The following is a 14,029-nucleotide window of genomic DNA, read 5'->3' as shown; positions in this document are numbered from 1 at the left end:
TTTCTTTATTTTATTTTCCAAGACCTGTTTTGGAGTGATGTTGCAGAGCAGAGTAAGGGCATTTCCTCTTCTGAGAAATGAGTTACAAATTGTATTTCCTCATTGACTTTTATTAGCATGTTAGAAATGTGTTTTCTAACCACCTTTGCAAACCTGCAGATTTTAGCTTCCTTCTCTATTCAGTTCTTGACCATGGTCTTTCTTTTTTGGCTCATATTGAATCTAGTGAGATAGCTTTATCCAAGTCTATTCTGTGTTAACCTGCACTCTGGACTTCCCACATGGGTTTTCTCATGTCACCCACTCATTTGGCTTCCACTGTCTGTAGGGAAAAGGCAGACTCCTTACACTAATGTCTCCATGGCCCAATCAATGCCTGTGTCACTCAGTGATGCTCTTTTCTTCCCATATGACCTCACAGCACTAGAGTGAATACCTGCTTCCTTGTGCCTTGAAATTTTTCTTTGTGTGAATTACCCTATTACTTTGCCTGCAAACATCCAAATTCCCTTTGGATCTGCATCTTTCATAAAGTCTTTGGTTAACACCCAGTAACAAGGGAGTGTTTTCTATTGCTGAACTCCCAGAACACTCAGTAGAGGACAAGACTGAATATGGCTACAACAGATGACAGAAAGGAGACAGAATTGGGCTTTGATCTCCTCCATCTTTGAGTGGGCTTGGTCTCTGAGCTGGTAATGTCCGCGTTGCCTGGAAACTTGAAAAGCAAAATCCCAGGTCCCCTTTGACAAGGTCTTCAAGTAATTCTTAAGAGTAGAATAAAATTTTAGAAACAACAATTTGGAAAATGATTCAATGATTAAATACTGCATGAAAATAGCAAGCATCCCAGACTAGACCACAATGTCTGGGGTGCCATTTCACATACCTTCCTCAGTTCTAGTCAATGCCCACATGCCCCCTCGACTTCACCCCCTCCAAAATACATGCCTTCTATATGTTTGTCTGAACTGGTTCTTCTAGGGAATCTTATCTCCTCTATGCAGAAGGAAAGGGGTCAGTGATTATAGAAACTATCTGTCAGATCTCAGCCCTAAGGGCCAATACAAGTCCCACAAAGTCCCCACAGGAAGCCCCACATGTCAGCAGGGTTTGTTGACTGTGGGGTCATCAGCAAGTTTAAAACATTGGGGAAGATTCCTGTTTTCTAAAGCTTTTATTGTGATTTGAGTGATAGTTTACATAGGAGAACATCAGTTTTACACTCATCCTATCTTATTTTGTTTCAATGCAATGATTACAATCCCTTCCATGTACATCATCATTCAACAGTATTTGCTTCTATTCCCTCTGTTTTTGTTTGTTTGTTTTTAGATATACACAAAAACACTCAGGAATATATAATCATATAAAACAACCAAAAGGTACATTCTGCAAGTCTGCTTCCTGGCCATAAGGAAAGTTCTCTTTCCATAAGTCTCGAGTCCTAAGCTGCTCTCTCTCTCTCCATATCCTCATCTTTGCCTCCATCTCTGGTGTCACTGCTTCTCTAGATAGGGTCCCACATTCCTCTCATGCTCTTCTTCCTTGATGGTCCTAAGATTCTCTCTTCCTGGACTGTACGATAAACTACTTCCCCTTTTTTGTTACAAAACGTCTACCTTTACCATTGTGACAGTTATAATTAGTCATGATAACAATTACTCACTATTGAATCATAAGAATCTTATCCCCATCTTCTTTCACCAGACCCGTCTAAACAAGATGAAAACTATTCAGTGGGGAATTCTACCTTCCCCTGCACACTCTAAAATTAAACTCTCTCTTGAAAACTTGTAAGCCAGACACTTTGTGCCTTCACATCCCCACCCTACCCCCCATTATAGGTAGTCAATGTCTAAGTTGCCTGTCCCTATCAACCTTGTAAACAGAGGGGATAGGATTGATGGGAGGATTTGTTTTAAAAGGCAAGTGTGACAAGAAAGAAGCAAAGGGGATGGAAATGAACATCACAAAGTTTTAAAACAGTTACTGAAAAATGCCACCACTCATCTGGCAGTTTGTCATATTGTGTACTTTACATGCCAGCAGGGTCACTCATGGTGAAACAGTTTCAACTTAGTTACAGACTAAAACAAGCTAGGAAAAAGGAAATGCAGACTAACTTAGAATGTTTAGCTACTGAAAACATTAGGAGTGGTAATGGAAACTGTCAGACAGCACCAGGATATTAAATATTGAAACATTATGAATAGCACCAGAATAATATTGCCAGAAGACAGGTCCCTCTGGTTGGAAGGGACTAAAAATACAATTGAGAAAGTGTTGACTTTATAAAGTAGAGTTGACCATGATGACACGAATGGAGTAATGCTTTCTGGACCTTCATTTGTTGATGGGGCACAACTAAAAATGAGGATAAACAGCTACAAATGTCCATTAATAATCAAGCAATGGGATGTAGGAATTATGAATCTAGGAAAATTGGAAGTTATAAAAAACAAACTGGAATATATAAAGATCGGTATCCTAGGCATTAGTGAATGGAAATGGACTGGTATTGGACATTTTGATTCTGACAATCATATGGTTTACTATGCCAAGAATGACAAATTTAAGAGGAGCAGCATTGCATGCATCGTCAAAAAAAACATTTCAGATCTATCTTGAAGAATAATGCTGTCTGTGATAGTGAACTATGCATAAGCCTGCAATTAAGATAAGTTAATATCTCTACTACTAAAATTTATACACCAACCACTAAAATCAGTGATGATGAACCTGAAGAATTCTACCAACTTCTTCATTCTGAAACTGATCAAACACACAGTCAAGAAGTATTGATATTTACTGGTGATTGGAATGTTGGAAACAAAGAGAAAGGGTCAGTACTTAAAAAATATATGGTGTTGGTGATAAAACCGATGCTGGGGAGCAAATGATAGAATTTTGCAAGAGCAATAATTATTCATTGTAAATCTCACTTTTAAACAACATAAAAGAACTCAACAGATGGAATACACAGAAAACAAAGTGACTACATCCAAGGGAAGGGACAGTGGAAATGTCAAAATAAGTCCATGGGTGGACTGTAGAACTGATCACCAATTTCTCATGTGCAAGTCAGGTTGAAGCTTATTAAAATTACAACAAGTTCATGAGGACCAAAATGAAGCTGTGAACATTTCCCACCTGAATTTAGAGATCATCTCAAGAACAGATTTGATGCATTACACACTAATGACCAACGACCAGAAAAATTGTGGGATGACATCCAGAACCTCAAACAGCAAACTCCCCTCCAAGACTGAAACTCAAGGGAACACATGAGCAGGCATGTAAGCTTTATGGCAACCATGTTGGGCTACTTGTGAGTGAAAGTGGGGTAAAAGCAGCAATGAAGATATGGGCTGAGTTCGACCACGTTGCATAGACTCCCGTTGACCTGGAGATGAAAGAAAGAAGAGGAAAAGCTGGTTTTCCCAAAGTGTGGTAAGACTTGGGAACTCCTGAGCCCGTGGATAAAGACCTACGCATGGAGGGCTAGAGCTGAGAGTGAAGCATCCAGCTGATATGAAATAGGGGGAGATGCACAGAATGCTCAGACTTGCAGATAGTACCCATCTGACCTAGCTTTGATGGCTTCATAATCAGAACTCAACCAGAGGAAGATAAAGAACTTTGATAAAGGAAGTAAGTATAAATCAGTACAGTTTGATGAACTCAACCTATACTTATGGAAATAGTAGCTCAAAATACCAACTGAGAGGAAAGGAGTCCTCACATCAAGGATCAAACCTATCCCCTCTGTACACACGGTTAATAGGGATGGGTGATTTAGACATTGGTTACCTAAAATGGGGGAGAAAAACAGTGCCTTTAAAGGCATGAAATGTCTGGCTTACAGGTTTTCAAGAGGGAGTTTAGTTTCAGAAGTGCAGGGGAAGGTCGAATCCCCACTGAATAGTTTTCATCTTGTCTAGATGGGTCTAGTGAAAGAAGATGGGGATAGGATTCATTTGATTCAATAGTGAGTAATTTATATGACTAATTGCAACTGTCACAACTGTAAAGGTAGAAGTTTTGTAACAATAAGGGGGGAGTAGTTAATCTTCCACTTCAGGAACAGATGACCCTTGGACCATCAAGAGAGAAGCGCATGAGTGGAACATGAGATCCTATACAGTGAAGCAGTGACACCAGACATGGAGGTGGACATGAAGACATGGAGAGATTGAGTAGCTGAGGAGTCCTGACTCATGGAAAGAGAAGGTCTGTGTACTGATGGCCAGGAGGCTGGCTTCCAGAATGTGCTCTTTGGTTGTTTAATGATTATATATTCCTGCATTTTTTTTTTTTTACATAAAAAGGGGGATTCTTAATAAAAGAAACAATCTATGATGGTTTTTTGGGGGAAGAGGAAATGATACATGCACTAGAGGATAGACATGTGTTGAAATGAGTGATGGGGCAGGCAATATACAACCTGAGTGAGGTTGGCTGGGGAAAGATGGAGGTGGCGGGAGACACAGGGAGGAATGCAGTGGTTAAAGTGAATTGAGGTAAATGCTGCTAACTGTTGGTACATGGAGGGGATTGCAACCATGTAATGAAGTAAACTATATGATTTGTTGAATGTAAAACTGATGATCTGCTCTGTAAACCTTCACTCAATTTACAATAAAAAGTTAAAAAATAAACAAACAAAAAGAACATCATTCAGGAAGAAAGATAAAGGTCATTAAGAAGGAAAAGACCAAAATGGATGTCAGGAGAGACCCTGAAACTTGCTTTCCAAACCTAGAGATGCTGAAGAAAATTGAATAAATTAAGAGGTTAATTAACTGAACAGAAAATTTCAAAGACTTTATCTTTCAGAAGATAAAGTCAAGTATTATAATGAAATGTGGGCAAGAACTGAAGAAACATTTCAAGCCTCAGGTTGCACTATTGAAGGGTTGTATAGGCAAAATTTTGAATGATGTGGAAAGCATCAAAAGAAGATGGAAGGAATACATGGAGTCACTGTATCAAAAATGAAAAGTACAACCATTTCAAGAGGTAGCATGAGATTTGTAGCCAATGGTACTGAAGTAAAAATGCCAAGGTGCACTGAAGGCATTGGCAATGAACAAGGCTCTGGGAACTGATGGAATACAAACTGAAATCTTTCAACAAATTGATGCAGCACTAAAGGAAGACAGCAATTTGACCAATTGTTTGGAAGAGATCCATCTTTGTGTACGTTCCAAAGAGAGGTTGCTCAATGAAATGTGGATATCATCAAACAATTTCATTAACATCAAATGCAAACAAAATATTGCTAAAGATAATTCAAAAACAGTGGCCACAGTACATTAACAGGGAACTGCCAGAGATTCAAGCCAGATTTAGATGAGGACTTGGAATGAAGGATACCATAGTTGACATTAGATGGATTTTGACTGAAAACAGAAAATTCACAAAAGAAGTTTACTTATACTTTATTGACTATGCAAAGACTTTTGACTGTGTGGATCATGATATGCTATGGATAACAACACTGTGAAGAATGGATATTCCAGAACACTTAATTATGCTCATGAGGAAACTGTATATAGACCAAGAGACAGTCTCACACTTTGGACGAATTATCATGAGGGACCAGTCCCTTGAGAAGGACATCATGTTGGGTAAAGTAGAGGGTCAACAAAAGAAGAGGAAGACAACCAATGAAATGGACTGGCACAGTGGCAGCAGCAATAAACTCAAGCATAATAACAGTTTGAGGATGGAGCAGGACCAGGCAGTGTTTTGTTCTGTTGTGCATAGGACCTCTATGAGTCAGAACTATCTCAACATCACCTAACAACAACAACAAATGGAAAAGGAAGTAAAGCTTCACTTTTAAGGCACGAGAAGGGAGTGGCAGAGAGAAAAAGGATAAAGCAGGAAATGTAGGGTAGCAATTCTGATAGTGGGGTGGAGACAGAAGGCAGGATGCACTAAGATAGGATCTGAATGAGAAGATCAGTCTGCAAGTTTGACTTGAGGTGGATGTGGGATTGAGGGGAGGGCTTCTAGGGTCGAAGTGCTTGAAGACCCTTCAAGCCTTCTAAAGTTACTCATAGATGGGAGCCCAGGTGGAAGAGAGTAGGAGCATGTGGGAGAAATGAGTCTTAATCAGGAGGAGAGAAAGAACTACTTTGAGATAAAACCCAAGAAAAAGAGGCGGACATGCTTGTGGGTGCCTTTGAGCTTTGAAGGTACAAAGTTGAAGTTGTCTCCACCTGGAGCCTGTATTTTACTCTCATTTTGTGTTTGAATTGGGAATTCAGATTATCAGCTGGGTGGTGTGGGGAGTTCAGAGTAGGAGATAGTTTGGTGGAGAAAGAAGCTTGAACTAGTGGCCACAGAGAACAAAATTCCTGGGCAGCTCAGGTCAGAGGTTTTCACAGCATCACTCAGCAGGAAGACGAGGACCAAGGAACAAGAGTTTTCATAAGAAAGAATTGATATGGTGGACCAGGGGGCCAAAGAGAGAGAAACTAAAGACCTAGACAAGGTACAGGGGGGATTCCAGAAGGACTAAGTGGGAAGAATGGGAGACTGAGAATGGAAGCTTGGAAGGTAAGTTTCTTGGGGGAGGGGACACTGTTGCATGTCCACTATGTTCACTGAAGGACCAGAAGCGTGGCACCAGGTCTCAGGTGGGAATCATGGCCAGCCCTCTACAAGGATAGGGTTGCCCAGTGAGTGCTCAGATTCTTAAGGCAACCCTTTCTGCTCAACATTGGTGTCTGTTGAGCAAGAGCTCCGACTTCTTGGGGTGAGCACTAACTGAGCTTTTATGGACTGTTGTTTCAGGTGAAGTGCAGAGTAATTATTTTCTTATGACTGTTTATAGATATATAATTGTATCCTCACTACTCAGGCATTTATGTTCAGAAAATAATTACTATTGGATTAACTGCATTGACAATCATTTAATTCTGCTATCAACATTGTTTGCATTTAAACTGAGCTTCCTCCTTGCCAATCTGATGCGTCTGTTACAATAAGCATTTCAACTCAATTAGCATCTTAGTAACAATCAAATTATCTTTAATATGATGTAATTACTTTTTTTATTATTAGGTTAAACTAGGGATCCTGAGGTGTAGAAATCTAGCTTAGCTTGGAGAAGTGATTAAAACAAACCCACAGGCTTTTGTAAGGCATGAAAACCTTTCCCAAAAGGCCGAGCTCGGCCTGGGTCTCCAGGCACACGTGTGCTAAGTTCACTTCCTGTGGAAGGCTTCCCTGACCAGGCACCCTGCACTGTCTGTGCCATTCTTCTGCCACCTCCAGCCCTCCCATAGCGACTCTCAGCTGCTGCTTGGCTTCCTGATTCCCTCAAGCCAGTCATACAGGGACTTCACTTGTAAGCAGAATCATGATGCTTGTCGCCCAAAAGGGAAACCCTCTTATTGTAAGTTTAAAAGTAGGTAAAACACAGCACAAGATTTGAGGTTGTTAAATGCTGTTGAGTCAGTTCTGACTCTTAGTAACCCTGTATAGGGTTTACGAGGAACAGCTGGTGGGTTTAAACTGCAGATGTTGCAGTTAGCAGTCCAGTGCTTATTCTACAGCACCACACCAGGACCCACAGTACTTAATGTTGTTGTTGTTACGTGCTGTCAAGTCAATTCCGACCCGTAGTGACCCTGTGTAGGGTTTCTGAGGAGCAGCTCGTGAGCTTGAACCGACAATCTTGCAGTTCAGTTCAAACAGCTTTGCAGTCTGGTGCATTACCCCACAGCGCCACACCAGGACTCTTAATAGCAGTGGGCAGTTTAAACTTGTGCCTTAGTTTTCCCACCTGTAAAATGGTGATAAAAATTGCATCTGCCTTGTGGAGATGCGATTCATATAAACAGTTTAGTATAGTAACTGGAATGTAATGCTTGTTTTCTTTTTTTTTTAACTTTTCTTCCAATTGCCCTCGGTTGATTCCATCTCATGGTGACCACATGTATGTCCAAGTAGAACTGTGCTCCCTACGATTCTCAGCGACTGATTTTGGGGAATTAGACAACCAAGCTTTTCTCCTGAGATGTCTCTGGGTGGACTTGAGCCTCTCCCAGTTCGATTAGCAGCCAAGTGCATTCATCATCTGCCCAACTTGGGACTCCAGGATGTGTTTAATATACACTAATCTTTACACCTCATCCGACATTGTACCAGTGTTTTCTATGCACTCAGTTAATCCTCATTGCAGTCCTTTGTTGTTGTGGGTTGTCAGTTGGTTCAGACTCATAGTAACCCTGTCTAGGGTTTTTGAGGCACCCATGATCTTTATGGGAGCAGAAAGTCTCAGGCTTCCCCCGTAGATGTGCTTTTGTTTTCCTGTAGGGAAACTGAGTCATACAAAGACTAAACATCTTCCAAGGGATAAAATCAGGTGTAATTCCTCCCTGCTGGTTTGAGGAGCACAGGTGTAGTTAATGATGACACTGTTTTTTTATTTTATGTAATTGCCCATTTATTTCGTTTAGCTTTTAAAATGTACTTTAATTCAAGTAACACATGAATTCAGTCTCTCAACAAATTCAAACAGTACTGACAGGATGACTATCCTCCTTCAGGAAGGGATTGTTCTCCTGGCTTGGCTTTTAATGTTGTTGTTGTTAAGTGCCTTAGAGTTGGTTCTGACTCATAGCTACCCTGTATAGTGTTTCCAAGGAGTGACTGATGCATTTACATCTCTAACCTTGTCGTTAACAGTCCACTGCTTATCCTACAGTGCCTTACTAGGGCTCATGTTTGAAAGCTTGGCACCATCTTGGTAAGAAAACTTCTGAGAGTATCTTTGTGTAACAGTGGATTTCCTGGTCTGAGGTCCAGGGTAAGTAGGGGAAATGCCTGGGACACGAATGTGTGCCGTCTACTTCAGACCCTCAGTCCTCTCTGCCTTTGATGTAGCAGATACAGATGGAGAGAGCACATATGGGCTTTAAACTAAGCCCTAGTCACTCCTTCTTTGAGTTGTGTCCCATCAGTGATATTTTGTTTTGGTTTGATTTGGTTTTAGCCTGGCTGGAATATCGTACCTTTTTGGTTTTTTTGTTGCCACATGCTCCACTTTTAGTGGGCACATAGTAGACCTTTTAGAAAGAGGTACCTGTTCATTTATTACTCTTGCGCTGATTAGTCTCATAGCCACTGCACACATATGGCTATTCAAAGTTAAATTTAAATAACTTAAAATTAAATAAGATACACAAATCAGTTCCTCAGTGGTACCTGCTACTTTTCAAGTGCTCAACGACACATGCATGTGACTAGTTGCTACCATATTGAACAGTGTAAATCTGAACTGTACCCATAATCTTCGAAATTTCTATCAGACAGCTCAGACCTACGGCTGGTTCTCTCAGTTCAAGGCACTTCAGGGCATGAGGAGTCTTTTGAGGTTAATGGAATTATTTGGGTTCTTGATGGTGACAGTGGTTTTTATCTTTCAATCATTTTAAACAATTTCATGTCAAATTGTTTAGTTGAACACTTCTAGTGGATGTGGTTTATTATATATATAAATCATACTTCCAAAAGTTGACTAAAAATTAATAAAATACCTTTTCCTCTCCAAATAAACAATTCTTTCATTGGAGCCAAGCTGCTCTCATTTGAATGAAGACAGCTAATTCCCAATGAGGCGTCATGGCTAACAGTAGTACAGCATCCCAGGAAAGGGGAAGATGGGTATTTTCTTTGCTCCCTAACAAGTTATTGAGAAAGAAGTCCCTGAGCCAACACCTATTCACCCATCAGCACTTGCTGAGTCCACCCAATGGGGGACACCGTGCTGGACTCTGTGAAAGCCTTGGGACTTACACTGACCTGTGTTTCTAGGCTTCCCTATCAGGATTAAGTGCTGACACAGTTAACAGTAGGTGAAAGATTGTAAGCGTCCTAGGGAAGGCCATGACTGATGCTGTCTGCCTGTGAACACTGTTGGCTAATGTTGGCTAAGCTTCTTGTAAGTTGAGACTTGACCTATATTTCAAATGGTAAGAGAGGACTTAGGTGAGTGGGTACAACAGTAAACAGCAGTGGGGGATCAAAAGAACCCAGTCCAGGAATGTTAAAGCGTGTGTGCGTGAGTGAGAGTGAGAGAGAGAGACAGAGGAAGAGAGAGAGAAAGTTAGTTGTGATCTTGGTAGGTAGTGTAAGGTTCATGGTTCAGATTCACCAGCCTCTCCTTGGCAATCCTATATGGGGTGGCTGTGGGCTGGAACCAACACAGTGACACTTAACAACAATGTCATAGACTTGGGTTTGATTCTTGGCCAAGACTCAAACCTGAAGTGCAGCCATCACCTGTCTGTCAGCAGAGGCTTGTGTGATACTGTGATGTTGATCAGATTTTAGCAGAGCTAATACAGATGAGGAACAAAAGCCTGACAATCGACTTTCAAAAAGATAATTGGCCAATCAAAATTCTATGGGTTTTTACTGGCTGATTATTCAACGATCCAATTCCAGTATATTTGGGGTACACTTGAGTCAAGGGCTGACTGGACAGCAACTAACAACAACAATGTGTATAATATACGTATGTGTGTGCATGAGGCTAGTGTATGTGTATGTATTGTTGTTGTTAAGTGACGTTGAGTCAATTCTGACTCTTAGTAACTCTGTATAGGGTTTCCAAGGAGCTACTGGTGGATTTGAACCACCAATCTTGCAGTTCAAACTAACCTTGCAGTCGAGTGCTTATCCTACAATGCCATACCAAGACTCCACATGTATAGGGAGCAGCTAGTGAGCTTGAAAAGCCGACCTGGCAGTCTAACACATTAACCCACAGTGCCACACCAGGACTCCCTATAAAGGCTGTTGTTGTTGTTGTTGTTAAGTGCTGTCGAGTCAGTTCCAATCAACAACAACCCTACATAGAGTTTCCGAGAAGTAGCTGGTGAGCTTGAACCACCAACCTTGCAGTTCAAACAGCTTTACAGTCTGGCACATTAATCCACAGTGCTACACCAGGACTCCCTACAAAGGGTAGTAGGAGAGTAATGGTACTTGGAAATTAAATAAACATCCCCCAGAAGAGCCCCGCCTGGACTTCAAATTCAAGTTTTGTAAATCCATCAACTGGAAAATAACTGATGTTTTCAGAAAGACACATTATCAACTACCATAATGCCCCACATTTGTGAGGCATTTAGCACTTGTGCTAAGTGCTGGGTAAACTGCAAAAGTGTTAGCCCTCGTAACAGTCTTATGAGGCAAGTGCTATTAACTCATTCTTAGACTAGGGACCTGGGATTCAGAGGAGAGGGGCTGCCTGAGGCCCCAGAGCCAGGAGATGACAAGGCCAGGTCTTTGACCCTGGCCTCCTGACTCTCAGTAATCTCTCACCCCACCCCTGAGCTTAGATTTTGACTCCATTCAGCCATCACAGCTCCAGGTCCATGTCCTCAAAGAATCTTGCTCTTTGTCTTGTCAGAATTCTCAGTGGTTCTTGACATATATTGTGTATCAGTTATCTGGTAAACCAAACGCCAGAGTCTCAGAATTCCATCAGTTTCTATCTGACCAGTAAGCCTAGTCTTTTTGATGAGTTTGAGTTTTGTTTCATATATGTGTTTTTTCAATCAGTATTTCTCTTTATTCACTTTAGCTCTTTTTTTTTTTTTAACACTCAGGCATATATGATAATTTAAACCTCCAAAAGACACATTCTGCAAGTCTGCCTCCTGGCCACCAGCTCTTAGTCCCTCTTTTCCCATGACTCAAGAGTACTCAGCTGCTCCTTCTCTCCATGTCCCCATCTCGGCCTCCATCTCTGATGTCGCTGCTTCTCTAGATAAGTTCTTGCATTCTGCTTGTGCTCTTCTCCCTTGATTGTCCCTAGGGTCCTTTGGTTTTGGACTGTAAGGTTAACTGTTGTTGTTGTTAAGTGCCTTTGAGTCGGTTCCGACCCATAGCGACCCTGTACAGGGTTTCCGAGGGTGTAAATCCTTACGGGAGTAGAAAGCCTCATCTTTCTCCCGCGGAGCGGCTGGTAGTTTCGAACCGCTGAGCTTAAGGTTCGCAGCCCGATTCGTAACCACTACGCTACCAGAGCTCCTTCCATTCTTGTTACAAAACTTCTACCTTTACAATTGTGAGAGTCACAATTAGTCATGATAACTACTACTCACTATTGAATCATAAGAATCTTATACCATCTCTCTCTCTCTTCTTTTTAACGCTTTATTGTGAATTATGTGACAGTTTACAAGGGAGAACCTTAGCTTCACATTGATCTGTTGTATATCGTTTCCTTGCCATGGTTACAATCCCCTCCATGCATCATCCACCAACCAAAAGTTATACCCCACAAGCCTGCCCCCTGGTCGTCCACACACAGCCCCTCTTCCTTTCTGGGTCCAAAGTCCTCAGCTGCTCCATCTCCCCATGTCATTGTCTCTGCCTCCATCCCTGGTATCACTGCTTCTCTGGGTAGGGTTCTGTTCTCCACTCTTCTCCCTTGATAGTGACAGGGACCTCCGCTCCTAGACTGCAAAGTTAATCACTCCCTCCCTTGCACACAAAACATCTGCCTCTACATTTTCAGCCCTTACAATCAGTCCTGATAACTGTTATTCACTATTGTATCGCAAGAGACCTATCCACATTGCCTTTCATCAGCCCTGACTTGACAGAATGGATACTACTCAGTGGAGATTCTACCTTGCTCCATGCCCTCTGGATCTGGGCTCCCGCTTGAAAGCTTGTAAGTCAGTCACTTCTTGCCTCTGTGCATTCTGGGTAGCCAATATCCAAGTTGACCATCCCTGTCCTCTCCGTGTGTGGAGGGGGAGGGAATGATCCTCGCTGTGAAGATTTGTTCCCTCTTTTGAGGTACTGCTTCCATAGATGTATATCTAGTTCATCAAATTGTATCAGTTTTTTTTTCCCCCTCTTCTTTCTTCTTCTGGTTGAGCTCTGACCATCCAGTCATTGAAGCCAGGTCAAGTGGGTATTATCTTAAAGTGTGGGTGTACTTATGCATGTGCTCTCTCCACTCTAGTCCTCTGTGGCTATGTCACTGACTCTGGGTCCAAGAGTCCCCTGGACTTGCCATAACGCTGGTCAACCAGGTCCCCATCTGGATTCACAGGAGTCTATTGAGTGTTGTAGGGATCAGCTTGCAGCTTCATTGCTGCTTTCCCCTCACTTCCCTTTATCAGTGATGAACATGGTCACCAATCAGAGTGTGTATTCCCATTAAGTCTTAGTCTTAAAAGGGGGTTTGCCCTGAGGGGGACCTGACCACTTGCCTTGATGTCTCCCTGGGAGAGCCACTTGTTTGTTCTTGTAGTAATCAGTGGGCCTGCCTATATTGTTTGGTATTTTTCCTGTCAGTCTTTCTTTCAGGAAGTATCTTCTGTTCTTTTGGATGCTCCAGGCTGGTCTGCTTGTTGTTTCAAGTGGAAATTTCCCTCAGAAGATTCTGGATGCTGTTCAGAATTCCACCTATGGTCTTGTGTAATGCAGGGGCTCTGCAGGAAGTCTCCTTCACTGGGTACGTTGTAGCCCCATTTTAGGTATTTCAATCAGTTACAGGCAGAAGATGGACTTACAAAGTTTCTATGGTGGTATTTCTGGCTATTCCTTTCTCTCTCCCTCCAGTGTCTATTTTATAATGGTATGCCAGGGAAACCAGAATTCAAAAGACAGCCAAGCATCCTAACATTATTTCCCCACATTTCCCCATTCAAACCATGTCTCAATCTCTGTATCCCAGAGCCTTATTCTTCCAAGGTTGTGCATACATCATTATTTGTCTCTGTCCCACTTCAGCTTCACATTCATCCTATCATATTTCATTTCATTGCAATGATTAGAATCCCCTCCATGCATCATCAAATAACCAAAGGATACAACCCACAGGCCCCCATCCCCTCCCCCACCCCCCGGCTGTCTTCAAACAGCTCCTCTCCCTCTCTGAGTCCCATGTCCCCAACCACTCCATCTGTCCACACAATCTTCTCTGTCTCATCCCTGGCCTCACTGCCTCTCTGGGTAGGGTCACACTTTCTGCTCTTCTTGC

Source organism: Chrysochloris asiatica, unplaced genomic scaffold (assembly GCF_000296735.1).
Source record: "Chrysochloris asiatica unplaced genomic scaffold, ChrAsi1.0 scaffold00104, whole genome shotgun sequence".
NCBI lineage: Eukaryota > Metazoa > Chordata > Mammalia > Afrosoricida > Chrysochloridae > Chrysochloris > Chrysochloris asiatica.
This window is presented reverse-complemented; position numbering follows the sequence as displayed.